Here is a 16,292-nt window from a genome sequence, read left to right on the forward strand (position 1 = left end):
TCAGATCTTCTCCCTAAATTATACACGGGCTCAGACATTAGATATAAACTCTGGGTTCCTCAACAAAATTTTGTCAATCTTAAAAGCTTTGTTTGACCCTTCATGGAGTGTTACTTATTTGCTCTTGGGTATCATAGTATTAATTCTTTTCTTGCTCATAAAATGCCTTGTTCTATGCTTCTGCAGACAAAACCAAGTCAATTACTCAGTCTATCAGGTTCTCAAAATGCTCGAGGATCCAGACTTCGACACCCCCCCCTCCCCCAGGTCCAGCAGGTCTGGCTTGCTGACATCCAAGAAGCGACTGTGTAATTTCTTGCCCTCCTCCTCCCTCACATGGTCATGCCAGAGGTCACACCCTTCAAGGGCTGGTAGTCAATGATAGGTAAGATCCTGATGGTCAGGACGACCTAAGACAGGCACAGTCCATCAAGCTGGGTATCCTCTGAGGTGGGGTCAACTATGTTAAGGCAAAGAACCTCGGCTCCCACTGACCTTTCTATAATAAAAAGGGATGGATATGTAGGAGAGGAAGTGCCAGGCTTAAGCACAGGCTGCACTAAGTGAACACAGCTTCTGCTTTGAGAGCGCAGCCCGCACTTCCACAAAATAGCCAACCTACAATCGGCCTGAATGAGGGGATCCTGCCAGGATGAGGGGATCTATCAGGAAGTGACACACCAACTTATGGGACACTGGAGACAGGAGGAGAGGTATATAAGGCTTGCACTTCCCAGCAATAAACGAGTCTGCTGCACCTTGCCTAGTGCCTGCTCTCACCTGACTCCCGGAGTCTGTGTGTTGATTCCACGCCACTCACCCCCAGAACCCTCGTTCCTTGCAGTCCCTCAAGGGCTGGACCCGCGAGGAAACCTGCAACAGACACTGAACATATTTTGGGTTCAAAAGCAGGAAAAAAAAAAGGAAGAAAAGGGCATTTATCAGACTAAGGGAGACAGAAGAGGAGCTTTTGTTTTGAAGCTACCTCTCTGCTTAAAAAAAAAATCTCATTTATTTTATTTTTGGTTTATTGAGATAGGGTCTCACGCTACAGCCCAGGGTGCACTAGAACACATAGCAATCCTCCTGCCTCAGCTTCCTCAGTGCTGGGATTACAAGGGCAAGCCACTATGCCTGTCCTCCTTAGCTTTAAAAAAACCTGAAATAGAACTGCAGAAACTGAGGTTCAGTTTTAAAATTGGGCATTAGCAAGCAGGACTCTTCTGGTTTCACAGCCTGCAAGAAATGGAAGGGGGTTTTCCTCCCATCCCAAGTGTGTTCTGCATGTTGGCCTTTCAAAGGAAACTGGAAAATGGTATGTAAGCTTCCTGCTTTAGAACTGATAACCTGAAGTCAGGATGCCTTTAGTCGCAGCAATCAGGAAGCAGAGGCAGAGGCAGAGGTAAGATAAAGGCCAGCCTGGTCTACACAGCGAGTTCCAAGCTAGCTGGGGCTAAAGGGAGACTCTGTTTTAAGAAAACAAACAACCAAAAATAAGAATTATCATTCTTTTGAGATGCAAAAGTTGAGACCCTGGATGGAGGCATGATCTTCAGAAAGTTTGAGTGCCTCAGTTTAGGCTCCTTCACCCCGGATGGAAAAGTGGGTGAATTTCAGGGTTTATGGATGATACTTTTCCCATCAGCACAAACTCCCTTGCCAAGTGCCTACACTCACTGTTCTAAGGATGCCTAGTTCTCCTTCTCTGCCCCCAGGTACATTTAGCATCCTAGTATTGAGCTATTTTTCATTTTTAATTTTTATCTTCACAGAACCACTCTGCAATTTTGCCAATGTCTCCCGGGCACTCTCCATGCCCAGGCTTCCTCCACCATCTCTGTTAGGGACTTGCTCTCAACCCTACAGAAGAAGAAGGTTTAAATGTTCATCCATGACCTCAGAGCAAGTAGGCACAGATTTTCACTCAGCCTCTGGGGCCATCCTCTCAGCTACAGTAGCAGATATCATTTCATGGATTGATATCCACCTCAGCATGAGTCAGGTGTGGAGAAACAGAACAGCACATTTACCATGGCTGGTTGGACTCAGATTTACCATTAACTGAGTATTTGTGAATAGGAGAGGCTGAGGAATAATCTTCCAATGTTGGTCTTATGCTGGGCTGCAGAAACAGAACACTATGGACTGGCTGCTTAAACAGCAAGCATTGACTTCTCATAGTTCTAAGCCGGAAGTCCAAGACCATAGGCAAACGCTGCCTATGCAGAGCTCAGCCATGCTTTGCAGACAGGTCTTCTCCATACCTGGACACAGCCCAGGTGGGTGGGACAAGCCTTCACGTCTCTTACTTTTTTTTTTCTTGAGACAGGATGTCATTATACAGCCCATGCTGGCCTTGAACTCACAATCCTCTTGCTTTGGCCTCCCAAGAGCTAGTATTAAAGTGCCACCATGCCCAGCTGTCATGTCTCTCTTTTATTTAAAGGCACCGATCTCATTCATGGAAGTTCTTCCACAAACATGCAGCCTACAACACTGTCTAATGGGATCCTGTAACTCATTTCATTATTGACCAATCTTGATAAGCTTTTACACTTTTGTATGATACCTGTGATCTCTATCTACCAGCTTATTCTAGTCTGATGCCATAGATGAAGATAACAAATCTTTGTGACTTCTATCTCTGATCTCCACCTTCTCAGTTGTTCCTGTGATAGAAATGGCTCTCAACTCATTTACCTGACATAAAGTGTATAGTGTGTGGATGTGCCTGTGCTGCTGTGCACATATGTGAAGCTTACCATGTAAAAAGCAGGGTTGGAGAGCAACTCTCCTGAGTTGGAGAGTTGGCTCAGTGGTTAAGAGCACTGACTGCTCTTACAGAAGACCCAGGTTCGATTCCTAGCACCCACATTTGCAGCTAACAACCATTCTAACTCTAGTTCCAGGAGATTTGATGCCTTCTTCAGACCTCCACATTGCACAACACAGGTGCACCTACACATATGCAGACAATACACTCATACACATAAAAATAAATAAATAAAACATTTTAAAAAACAGCAGTTACTATGGTCACAGCAAGGGCTTCCTGTTAATGTTTACCTCTGAGGCAGGCATTATTGCACTGTTTAGTGGTAGTGGAACCTGAGTCTTGGGAGTCTTGCTCAAAGTTACATACTAAACTAGAAAGAGACCACCCTGAGGTGCAGACCCAGGCCTGTCTGCTTTAAAAACCATGCTCTTGATCCCTGCCTGTTACTGTTGCCCCTTCTGCACAGGTGGTGGTCACCAGGGGCTCAGACAAGAGATGGTAACAAGGACCAAAGATAAAGGAAAACAGAACAGGTACGAGAGATTGATAGACAACATATTTAAGTTTGGAGAGGGAGGAAAACATTTCACCCATGTAAAACTACAAAATTACTTTCTGAATATTGAGACATGTGCAAATAGTTTTGTGACATCAGTGACTGATAAAAACACATTTACATGGAGAACATGCAGCAAGTTAATAATCTGAATTTTAATGAGGCTTTTTATTCTGACAGCTCAGAATTGTTTTATAAATTTTTAAGAAATGTTAATAGGTGTCTAATGTGAATAATTAAAGGGAAACTAGCATTGCAAAAATGAATTAAAGCTTTAAATTGTCTAGACAATTTTGAGTAGAGGTAAAACTGCTAAACTGTGAACAACTGAACCCAGAAGTTGCCACTTCAAAAAAGAAAAGGAAGCCAGAGGTCGTGGCACATATCTTTAACGCCAGCACTCAGAAGGCAGAGGCAAGCAGATGTCGGTGAGTTCTAAGCCAGCCTGGTCTGCATAGTGAGTTCCAGACCAGCTGGGGCGACATAGTGAGACCCTGCCTCAAAAAGGGTGGGGGGCATTTGAGAGATGGCTCAGGGGTTAAGAGTACTTATTGCTCTTCCAGAGGACCTGGGTTTGGTTCCCATCACCCACAGGGAGGCTAACAACTGTCCTTAACTCCAGTTCCAGGGGATCTGACACCTCCTGGGCACTAGACATGCACATGGTACACTTACACACATGCAGGCAAAATAGACACAAAATAAAAATAAAGTCCTTTAAAAAAAGAATTGAAAATCATCATTTCACAAATAAAAGGTGTTTGGCTGGAATGGGTCTAGAAAGCAGAGGATTTAAACCTTAGGACCGGGTGTTTGGAAGACCATGCAGTGAGATCCCTGGGGGCTTTGTGGTTACTGTGGGGTGAAGGAAAGCTTCTCCACCAGCTGCCATGACTTCCTGTCTCCTCCTCAGCCTTTTGCTTCCTTCCACAAGTGTAATTTCTGTTCGCTGCTTCCCACAGGCACTGAGGGCTTCTCAGTGTTCATAAATGCTGTTTTCCAAGATTACTCCCTCTTAAGTGTAGTGCTTTCTGTTCACTGTTTCCCACGGACACTGAGGGCTTCCTGCCATATATAAACCGTTTTCCAAAATTACTCTCTTAGATGTGCTTAGACGGTGCTTCCGAACTCATACATCTCCACTGTGAAGTGCTGATGGCGTGTGCTGGACACCAACTTCACCCACCAGACAACAGTTCTAACAGGATGTCCATTTTCTTTGTCTTATGCAGCTGAGCACTGCATTAATACCATTGACACCAAGAGTTTCATTCTGGAAAAAAATCATATAAAACAGAAGAAAACGCCTAAGCTATTCATGTTTCACAGAAAAGCGTCCTGGGGTGGTATACGCTCCACTTTCAAAAGACATGTAGGTTTCATTCACAGTTCTGAGCTCACTGGGAGGAGCAAAATGTTGTAGATATTAAGTGTTATTGTTTTCTTTTGCAAATGGCTATTCTTCAGGAAAAAAAGAAGCAGAGGTATTACAGTACTGATGGTACTGTGGTGTAAAGTCCACTTAGAGAGCTGGGGGGTGGGGTATGGAATGGCTGTAGGAAATGAAATGCTGTGGTGGCTAACTGGGAGAGTATTTGAATCTCTCTCAGACTGATAGCATTTATTGGCCCTTCTAGCTGTCTGAAGATAGACCTTGCCCAGTTTAAGGTGGGTGATTTAACAATTATGACTTAGCTATATACTATGAGTTATTAAAAATGATGGCATAAATAGTTTTCATATCTTCTTTATAGGAGCTTGGTTTAGAATGCTAAAAGTCTCATGAAAAGAAGCTGGAGAGATGGTTTGGTGGTTAAGAGTACTGTCTGCTATTGCAGAGGCCCTGGATTAGGCTCCCAGCACCCATATGCAGTTCACAACTGTTTGTAACTCCAATTCCAGGGGAACAAGGCACATGTGTGGCACTCGCATTCAGGCAAACATTTATACAGATAAAATAAATATATTTTTAAAAATCTTACGAATAACTTTATATCATAGAGGACATTGAAAGTCTGGTATAAGCCAAAAAGAGCATTTCGGATACTGTCTTTGTATTATCCTGGATGCAATGGACTAGCTATTTCCATGTCCGAAGTTCTCTGGCACATATGAAAACCGCATCATACATTAAAATACAACTAACGGATACACAAGATGGTGAGATTAAAGGTAATTTTTATTTCCAGAATATTTTCTCATTTAAATTTATTTTTATATTTTTATGTATGTGAGTGTTTTGCCTGTATGTATGTAAGTGCGCCATGTGAATGCAATGCCCATGGAGACCGGAAGAGGGTGTCAGATCCCCTGGAATGGTTGTTGGCCTCTATGAGGGTGCTGGGAACTGACCCAGGTCCTCTGCAAGAGCAGCCAGTTCTCTTAACTGCTAAATCATCTCTCCAGACCCCAAAATGGATGTTTTTAAACAAAGAGAACAAAATAACATTTATTTTTTATTTCTTAAAATATTGTATTTATTATTTTTATTTTATGTGTATGAGTATATTACCTGCACGCATGTAAGTGCACCTGTGCCATGCAGCGCCCTCAGAGGTCAGAAGAGGGTGTCAGATCCCCTGGAACTGGAGTTACAAATGGTTGTTAGGCACCATATGGGTGCTGGGAACTGAACCTGGGTCCTCTGCAAGAGCAGCCAGTGCTCTTCTACTGAGCCATCGCTCCAGCCCCAACGTTTACTTTTTAAAAGATGCATATATAAAGAAGCTCAGAAGAAACAGAACTCAGGTTTCTAACACTTACTGAGGAACAAATAAATGACAAAGAACTTGTTTTGATCACTTTGGGCCATTGGAAGACTTGGAAGAGAAATCTAGTCTTTCTGTGGCGAAAGGTCCATGCTTTCATTTTCTTTACTCACAGATGCCAGTGGTAAATAGACATGCATTAAACTCTGCCCTGCATGGCCTGCAAAGGTTCCTGCAGAAGCAGCAGCCAAGCACCTGCCTGCTGCTTAAAATCACTGAGTAAGTATAACTCACTTTGGGAACCCTGGGGCTCTTGTTACTGGGCATTTTGGGCACCAAGGGTCTCTCTCTCTGGGATATGGTATAAACTGCCTGCAGCATTTTAGACTTGAGCCCATTATTGTCTCTTAAACTCTGACTCTTTGTCAGCTCCTTTGTCCAAGAAGAACTGTCTCCTTGTGCTGTTTGGAAGCTGGGTTTCCCTCCATCCTGATTTCCCAGTCAGATTACATCTATCATCTTAAATTTACAGTGAGCTCAATGAGTCAAGAGCTGACTGGGCATAACAAATGCCCAAAACAAATAACCTAGGAACTACCAGAGTAGCCACTCAGCAACACGGATGAACCTAGAAGGCATTATAATAGGTGGAACTAGACCCGGAAAGACAAATACTGCTTGTTTTCTCATCTATAGAACCTAAGGTTGATTTCATATTCATAGAGAATCAAATATTGGTCACTAGAGGGTCGGAAGGATATGAGCTGTGGAGGGAGGAAAAGAAGGAGGTCAGACAATAGGTACTAAAATGAAAATTAGATAGAAAGAATGAGGTCTAGTGTTCTACAGCATACAAGAGTGACGGTAGTTTACAGAGATTTGTGTGTATATTTCATAAAGAACTATAGAAGAAGAGTTTGACATGTCCCCACACAAATAATAACTATACCCTATCTGTGTGCACATGTCACATTACACCTGTAGAAACACACTCCTCTGTCGCTGCGGCTGCAAAGCCTCCTTTCTTTTCATCTAAAAGTTTATGATATGAGCCAAGTATGTCCAGAGGCATTGATGTCCATCATCTTCACCTTTAGACGTGTGCTACATGACCTTCAGCTAAGCATAGCCCAAGCAGGCTCACAGCTGCCTGGAACTCCAGCTCCAGGGGATCTGACACCCCTGGCCTCTATGGGCACGTGCACTCATGTGTGCATACCCATACACATGTACATATATACATACATACACACATAATTAAAAATAAAATAATTTGAAAAAAATGATAGCCTCAAATTGAGTATGCTCAAGAATGTACTCCTTAACTGAGTATGCTTAGAGTATGTCCACCCCTAAAGAGCTTTCCTTTGTGAATATGCGGGTTCCCTAAGTAAAATTCGAATACTTCCTTTTTCAGGAAGGACATTGCTTTGAAAATAACTGGCATACTCCTTACCTGCTGTGGACAATGAATTTTTTTCCACCCTTATTTCTGGGCTTATTCTGGCTTTGTACTCTCAGAGACATATACTTGCTGCATTCAGTTACATCATCATACTATGCCCAGTAAGTATGCATGGCTATGTGTCAGTTTAAACATGGTAATCTGGGTTTGGAAGCACATACTTGTAAATCCCAAAACTCAAGAAGCTGAGGTGGGAGTTGATCACCAGTTGGACCACATAGTGAGTTCAAGGCCAGCCTAAGGCCAGCTTAAGCTACATGGTAGAATTTTATCCTTTTTCTTAAGAAGTAAAGAATTGTTTTAACTTTTGGATGATAATAATTATTTTTTCAAGTACTTTGGAGTCCAATGGTAAGGCAGAGTCTCTCCCATTTTACTTGCTATGTGACTTTTGCCAGATTACTTACTGAATAAGGTGTGCATTTATTTATTCACTTTTTTGAGATAAGATCTCATTATGTCCAGGCTAGTTTTGAATTCATGATCCTCCTGCCTCTGCCTCCTGAGTGCTGGAATCACAGGTATGTGCCAAAATGTTTGGCAAGGGGCTAGAGAGATGGCTCTGCAGTTGAGAGCACTGGCTGCTCTTGCAGAAGACCTGGGTTTGAATCCCAGCATCCACATGGCAGCTAACAACCGTCCTTAACTACAGTTCCAGGGGATCCAATACCCTCTTCTGACCTCCAAGTCGTTGCACAACACTGGTGCACTTGCACACATACAGGCAATACACTCATATGCATAAAAAATAAAATATTTTAAAAGTAAACAAACAAACAACAACAAAAACCAATATGCCTGGCAAGTTTTTCTTGTCTTTGTTTGTTTGTTTTGAGACAGTGTCTCCCTGAGCCATCTCTCCAGACTCAAGTTTTGAAGACTTTCTGGTGGTTTTTTTTTTTTTGTTTGTTTTGGTCTTGAACTCACAGAGATCCACCTGCCTCTGCCTCCCGAGTGCTGGGATTAAAGGCGTGTGCCACCATGCCTGGCATAAGTTTTTCATTTTAAAAATGAGGATAATAAAAACTTCATCACATGGGTGTCTCACTTGCTGTAAGGATTAGTAGAGATCATGTTTGCTAAAAACACTTGTACAACATTCAACATGTCAAAAGCTTCAGATGATAACTGTTTATCATCAACATCACCATCTTCCTATGTTTGACATTTAGATTCTAGAGAAAGTGAGGTGGTGAATATAGGATAGAAAAGAACCTGGGCTTGTTCAAGAGAACTCAGTTCTATGCTCAAACTTTGTTTTATGAAAAGAAAGGACTGTACAAGACACAGCCAGACACAGATGGTGTGCTCAAAGAGCAAATTTAAAGTGCTTAATTAAGAGACTTACGGAGGTGTGGTGTGTTAAGTTTATGTTTCTGTAAGAAAATCATCTGATAAAGAGATAAGCTGATTTGGGCTCCTGGTTTCAATCTCTGGTCCTGTTGGGGCTATGGAGAAGCAGCACGTCTTGGCAGAGACTCACTGTTAGGACAAGGCTGATCACTTCACCACAACAAGGAAACATAGAGAAACAGAAAAGAGCCAGGGCCCCAGTATCTCCTTTAAAACATAGCCCTGATGATCTAGCTTTCTCCAACTAGTCCTCGGCTCTTCAGAGTTCTGCCTCAATAGCACCACAGGCTGACTATCAAACCTTCAGCATATGAGCTTTGAGGGGCCATCATGAGTCAAACCACAACATGTGGACAGATCAAAGGGAACCACCAAAAGCTAGAGAAGCATCATGACATGGAGCCATTGCCACCCACCACCCCTACCCGAAATGGGCAAGGGTTGGGAATGATGCTACTAAAATCTGGTAGTACTTGAGAGGCCTGGAAGAGAAGCCAGCCCACAGGAACTATGCCTAGAGACAAATTTGGGCACTACCCCAAACTAACGCAGCAAGAATGAGCAAAGCAGTGTTAGCCACAATTGTGGGTTCCTCTCTTAAGAGAGACCTTCACCAAAGAGTTGTTTTCCCTTTGGTATCACAAAACCAAAGCACAAAACCGAGTCTGGGCATCAATAACACACATTTATTCAGTGGTCAAAGAAAGGAGAAATAGATGCTTAACTCACAAGTCAATGTCTCAGCCCATTAGTATGAGTTAACAGAGATAGGAAAAGGAAGTTGGGAAGGATAGGTCAATAAAGGGGAGGAATATTTATATCCTTTCCTGAAATAGGCAGACATTTCCCAGAACACAGATGCTGCCTCCTTTTGTTCCTTTTATGCTCTGGGGCTTCCTGTGATGGTTGATAGGCACGTCACTTAGCATGGAAATTCAACTATGATAAAGTTTGAGGTTTTCTAAATGTCATTTGACTGGCCATTTTGGATCTGGGTGGTTTCAGCTGGTGATCATGAGGAGAAATGTCTTACCTACAATGGGCGTCCTGTTCTCAAAGATAAACATAGGGTAGAGTAAGAGGCCATCCAAGCTATGAAGACATCATATACAGTATTAGAGTGCATTTCAGACCTCTCTCCCCCTAAACACTCATCTTCTGCTGGTGTCTTGCTGGCTAAATCCAGCCAAAAATCATAGTGCAAAAAAGTCAACGTACTGCCCAGAGCAGGAAAGGAATGTGACAAAGAAATGGGCAGAGAGTAACCAGCCCAGGAGATTTATAACTGCAAATGTGTCAGAAGGTCCTCCTCTGCACTGGATGGAGAATTGTGTTAATGAGGTGCAATCATTCAGTGACAGATGCCTTCTAGGAAAAGAAGAAGCCTGAATTCCCAACCTAATGATGGAAATTGGAGACAGCCCCCCTAAGTGACCCTTGGGATGTGGAACAATTCTCAGATCTAAGAAGCTGCTTTCCAAAAGCAAGAGCCGAAGCTGGAGAAATGACTCAGCATTTAAGAGCACAGGCTTAAGAGCTCTGGCAGCCCATATGGCAGCCAACAACTGTCCTTACTCCAATTCCAGGATATCTGTCACCCTCCTCTGGCCCTCATGGGTATTGCACACACAGTGCACTTATATGCAGGCAAAACACTCATATAATCAAATAACTTAAAATTAAAAAGCACAGCCACCCAGACACAGTGGTGTGCTCCTGACGATGCTCTTGGGTGACTGTTCTGGGGTGGTCTCTGAGGCCTAGGAGTTGCAGATCAGTCTGGGTGACATAGGAAACCCCATAAAAGCCTTTCAAAAAAGAAAAGAAAAAACAAAATGCAAAACCCAAACTACAAACCATGCAGCTGGTCTAATGGAAGAAACTGAGTGCAGAGTCAGAATTCTGGAAAAAGGAAAGTGGAGAGACCTTGGGTGACCACACTGATGAAGCAAGAATGCTAGGTGGAGCCTGGCAGCTTTCTGAAATATTGGAATGCCCATTCAGGACTCTCTTAAGGCCTTGTGTTTCAGGCATGGAATGGCATATTATTATTTTTCTTGTTCATTCAGCAAGATTGTCTGCTAGGTAGGTACCTGGTGCTAAGGACAGAACAAAGAAAATACAAGCTCTGCTCTGAAGGTCAGAGAAGCCCTCCAGAAGGGTAAACATGCAAACACAAGACAGCATGCAAGGTAAATGGGCCTCAGAGTATCACAGAAGAGGGATGCTCATCATAGGTTGTGTGGGCAGGCCAGGGAGGGGTTCTTTATCTGACCCTGAAGGCTAAATTAGCTACAGAGGTCAGGATGATAGAGATGGGTGAGGGCACTAGAGGAAGATTTTATGTGAGGCTGGAAGAGTAGGCAGCGCTGGACCATAACAGGCTGAGTTCATCAGGGTCAAGATGCCAAAGCCCACGGGTAAAGAGAGCCATAGACATAATCAGACTTGGATTTCACAAGGATCATTTTGCCTCCACTGTGAAGAGCATTTCAGAAGAGGACAGACATATCAAGGGGAAGGGGAATGTGGTAGTTTGAATAAGAATGCCCCTACAGGCTCCAAGCAGTTGAACACTTGGTCCCCAGTTGGTGGTGCTGTTTTGGGAGGTGTTGCTAAAATGCCTTAGGGGTGGGTTGTAAATATTGTCTGTCTCCTCCTCCCTTGGCCCCTGGTGACAAACAGAGATACGATTCCACCAAAGTGCACTCTGGGAAACCAATGAGTTTAACGGGCTTACTTACTAGCGATGGGTGAGGGTTTACTTACAGGAATGTGGGTGCTCTCCACCTAGGGTCACATCAGAAAATCTTCATCCAAGCATGGATAGTGACTTCCGCATAGCTGTACAAAATTGGGAGAGAGACCCTCCCCTAGGCTTCCCAGCTATATACTCTAGCCCTTCCCCAGTCCATGTGTGATTACGGCATGAATTGTTCATCGTGGGTTTGGAGGTGTGGCTGGACTCAAGTGAAGGTCCCGTGACTTTCCCTGCCCTTGCCTTCTATGCAGAGCTGTGAACAGTCAACAAGCTCAGCTGTGACAATCTTAGGTAAGCAGGAACAGCTTAGGAAGATGGCATTTTTCTGTCAGGGACAGTCCTATACAACAGGAGGTTTTGGAGGTGTGGCCTTGCTGGAGAAAGCATGTCACCAGGGATGGGCATTAGCCTTGCCCCATTTTGAGTTTGTCTCTCTGCTTCCCATGTGTGTTTGAAGATATAAGGATATAAGTACTCAGTTTTCTGCTTCAGCTACCTGCCATGCCACCCCACCATGATGGGCACTAATTCCTCTGGAACTGTAAGTCGAATAGATTCTTCCTACTATAAGTTGCCTTGGTTGTGGTATTTATTCACAGCAACCGGATCATTAACTAACACAGGGAACTAGTAAGGAGAGCATTTCCCCTACTGTGATGGTTAATCCTGGGTGTCAACTTGACTGGATCTGGGATTAACTGAAATGAGAGAGATCTTCTTAATTGGATCATCTGAAGTTAGAAGATACACCCTAAATGTGGGTATTACCTTCTGATGGCAGCCCATATAAAAGGCCATGGCAGAGGAGAACGCCTGGCTTTTTGCTGCTTGCCTTCTCTCTTGCTGGTGAGTTCGTCTTGCTGCTGTAGACTGAAGACTAGCTGATCTTCTGGAATTCATCAGACCTTCAGCACCAGACTGGGACTACTGAGACATCCAGCCTTGTGGACTGAGTGACTATGGATTCTCAGCCTCTTCAGTGTGGTGCAGCCATTGTTGGACTACTCGGACTATATCCTGTGAGCTAAGCTGATAAATCTCTATACAGATATATTCATTCTACTGGTTCTGTTTCTTTGGAGAACCCTGACTAATACAATGACCATGGGCCCACTGTCGCACTTCTTTGGCTGCAAAGTGAGTTCCCTGGTCAGAAGCGAGGATGCTGTGCGGAATACCATGACGGTGGATAAGGCATTCTGTAAGTCCCTGGATGGTAGTTTTGGCAGAAGCATTACATGCAGGAAAGGCAAATCCATAACCAGAATAAGTGTCTATTCCTGTAAGGACAAAACACTGCCCCCTCCAAGATGGAAGTGGTCCAATGTAGTCAACTTGCCACCAGGTTGCAGTCTGGTCACCATGGGGAATAGTGCCATATCGGGGGCTCAGTGTTGATCTCTGCTGTTGGCAGATCTGGCATTCAGAAACAGCTGTAGCTAGGTCAGCTTTCGTGAGTGGGAGTCCATGCTGTCGAACCCATGCATAACCTCCAACTCTGCCACCATGGCCACTTTGTTCATGGGCCCATTGAGCAATGACAGGGATAGCTGAAGAAAGAGCCTGACAATCCACAGAGCGGGTCATCCGATCTTCTTGATTATTGAACTCATCTGCTGAAGCCACCTTTTGATGAGCATTTACATGAGACACAAGTATGTTCACATTCTTTGCCCATTTGGAGAGATCTATCCACATACATCTTCCCCAAATGTCTTTCTCGCCAGTTTTCCAATCATGCTCCTTCCAAGTCCCTGACCATCCAGCCAAACCACTGGCTACAGCCCATGAATCAGTATATAATCGCACTTCTGGCCATTTCTCCTTTCAAGCAAAACGCACGACCATGTGCACTGCCCGAAGCTCTGCCCACTGTGAAGACTTTCCTTCCCCAGTGTCCTTCAGGGTTGTTCCAGAAATTGGCTGTAATGTTGCAGCTGTCCACTTTTGAGTGCCTGCATGGCGTGCAGAACCATCTGTAAACCAAGCCCTAGTCTTCTCTTCCTTAGTCAACCAATCGTAGGGCACAGCCCATGACGCACGACCATGTGCACTGCCCGAAGCTCTGCCCACTGTGAAGACTTTCCTTCCCCAGTGTCCTTCAGGGTTGTTCCAGAAATTGGCTGTAATGTTGCAGCTGTCCACTTTTGAGTGCCTGCATGGCGTGCAGAACCATCTGTAAACCAAGCCCTAGTCTTCTCTTCCTTAGTCAACCAATCGTAGGGCACAGCCCATGAAACAATAGGTGCATGCTTGCGAACAGGGGGCATCATAACAGAAGTAGGAACCATAGGCATTTGGGCAACTTCATGTAACTTGCTTGTGCCCTCCAGGCCTGCTTGGGCCCAATCACATATATACCACTTCCATTTGATAATGGATTGTTGCTGTGCACATCCTACTTTATGGCTTAGGGGGTCAGATAACACCCAGCTCATGATGGGCAGCTCCAGTCGCATGGTGACTTGGTGGCCCATTGTCAAACGTTCAGTTCACACTAAGGCCCAATAGCAGGCTAAGAGCTGTCTCTCAAAGGGAGAATAGTTGTCTGCAGATGAAGGCAAAGCCTTACTCCAAAATCCCAATGGCCTCTGCTGTGATTCTCCTATGGGGGCCTGCCAGAGACTCCAAACAGCATCTTTATCTGCCACTGATACCTCAAGCACCATTGGGTCTGCTGGATCATATGGCCCAAGGGACAGAGCAGCTTGGACAGCAGCCTGGACCTGTTGAAGGACCCTTTCCTGTTCCAGGCCCCACTCAAAGGTAGCTGCCTTCCGAGTCACTTGATATATGGGCTGTAGTAACACACCCAGATGAGGAATGTGCTGCCTCCAGAATCCAAACAGGCCCACTAAGCGTTGTGCTTCTTTCTTGGTGGAGGGAGGGGCCAAGTGCAACAACTTATTCTTCACGTTAGAAAGAATGTCTCTGTATATTCCACACCACTGAACTCCTAGAAATTTCACTGAGGTAGAAGGCCCTTGACTTTTGGTTGGATTTATTTCCCATCTTCTCATGTGCATATACTTTACCAACAAGTCCAGATTGTCTGCTACCTCCTGCTCATTGGATCCAATCAGCATAACATCATCAATATAGTGGACCAATGTGATATTTTGTGGAAGAGTCAGGCAATCAAAATCCCTTCAAACCAAGTTATGGCACAATGCTGGAGAGTTGTTATACCCTTGAGGCAGGACAGTAAAGGTATACTGTTGGCCTTGCCAGCTAAAAGCAAATTGCTTCTGGTGGTCCTTATGAATCGGTATCAAGAAGAAAGCATTTGCCAAATCAATAGTTGCATACCAGGTACCAGGAGACGTATTAATCTACTCAAGTAAGGAAACCACATCTGGTACAGCAGCTGCAATTGGGGTTTTTGATAGTCAACTGTCATTCTCCATGACCTATCTGTCTTTTGCACAGGCCAAATAGGAGAGTTGAAAGGAGATGTGGTGGGAATCACCACCCCTGCATCTTCCAAATCCTTGACAGTAGCACTAATTTCTGCAATCCCTCCAGGGATGTGACACTGGTTTTTGTTCACTATTTTCCCTGGCAGAGGCAATTCCAGTGGTTTCCATTTGGTCCTTCCAACCATAATAGCTCTCACTCCACAGGTCAGGGAACCAATGTGGGGATTCTGCCAATTCCTAAGTATATCTATCCCAATTATACATTCTGGTACTGGGGAAATAACCACAGGATGAGTTCGGGGACCCACTGGGCCCACTGTCAGTCAGACTTCAGCCAAAACTCCATTTATCACCTGACCTCCATAAGCCCCTACAATAACTGAAGGGCCACAATGCTTTTTAGGGTCTCCCAGAATCAGTGTCAACTCAGAACCAGTATCCAATAGGTGGAGGAAAGTCTGATTATTTCCTTTCCCCCAGTGTATAGTTAGTTACTCTAGTAAAAGGCCGCAGTTCCCTCTGGGGAAGGATGGGGGAAAGGCAAACAGCATAAGTCTTTGGTACTGTGACAAGGTCCTTCCTCAAGGGCACCTGGCCTTCCCTTCATTCAAGGGGTTCTGGGTCTGTAATGTCTCAAGTCTGAAAATTGGTTGACTGAGCAGGATTCTCTATTGCTACGATCCAATACTGACTTCCTGTCATTTGTCCTAGAGTTTTTCTGCTTATAGAGATCAAATAAAAACTTAGTAGGATTCTTAAGTATTTGGTCCCTGGGAACACCATGATCGATTAGCCAGTACCACAGGTCCATTCGGGTCATGCCATTATAAGTATTGTTTTGCCTTTGCTGCCCATTACGATAAGTACGCTCACCTTGTCTTTGGTAATTCAATACTGCCACCTGATCCCTACTCCAAGGTCCTGTTACACCTATTATATTTACATTTAATTTATGCAATTGAGCAGCAGCATCTCCAACTGTAAGATTTGGCATAAGGAAAAGAGCAAAAACAAAGCTCTTCAAACATTCTGGTGTCTCTCTCAGTACTTTCCATCTTATAAAGATGCCAATTTGCCTGAGCCTTATAATCCCTTCATCAGCACTAAGCCAAGGGATATCAGGTATCTCCAGTTCTCTGTCAGTAGGCCATCTTTTAATAAATACCTCATCCAACCAATAAGATAAACTTTTAACACCTTTTTTAACTGCATGAGCTTCCATACTAAACCTAGAACCTCCAGTCAGGGGGCCCA

Source organism: Nannospalax galili, unplaced genomic scaffold, assembly GCF_000622305.1.
Source record: "Nannospalax galili isolate Female #2095 unplaced genomic scaffold, S.galili_v1.0 scaffold9, whole genome shotgun sequence".
NCBI lineage: Eukaryota > Metazoa > Chordata > Mammalia > Rodentia > Spalacidae > Nannospalax > Nannospalax galili.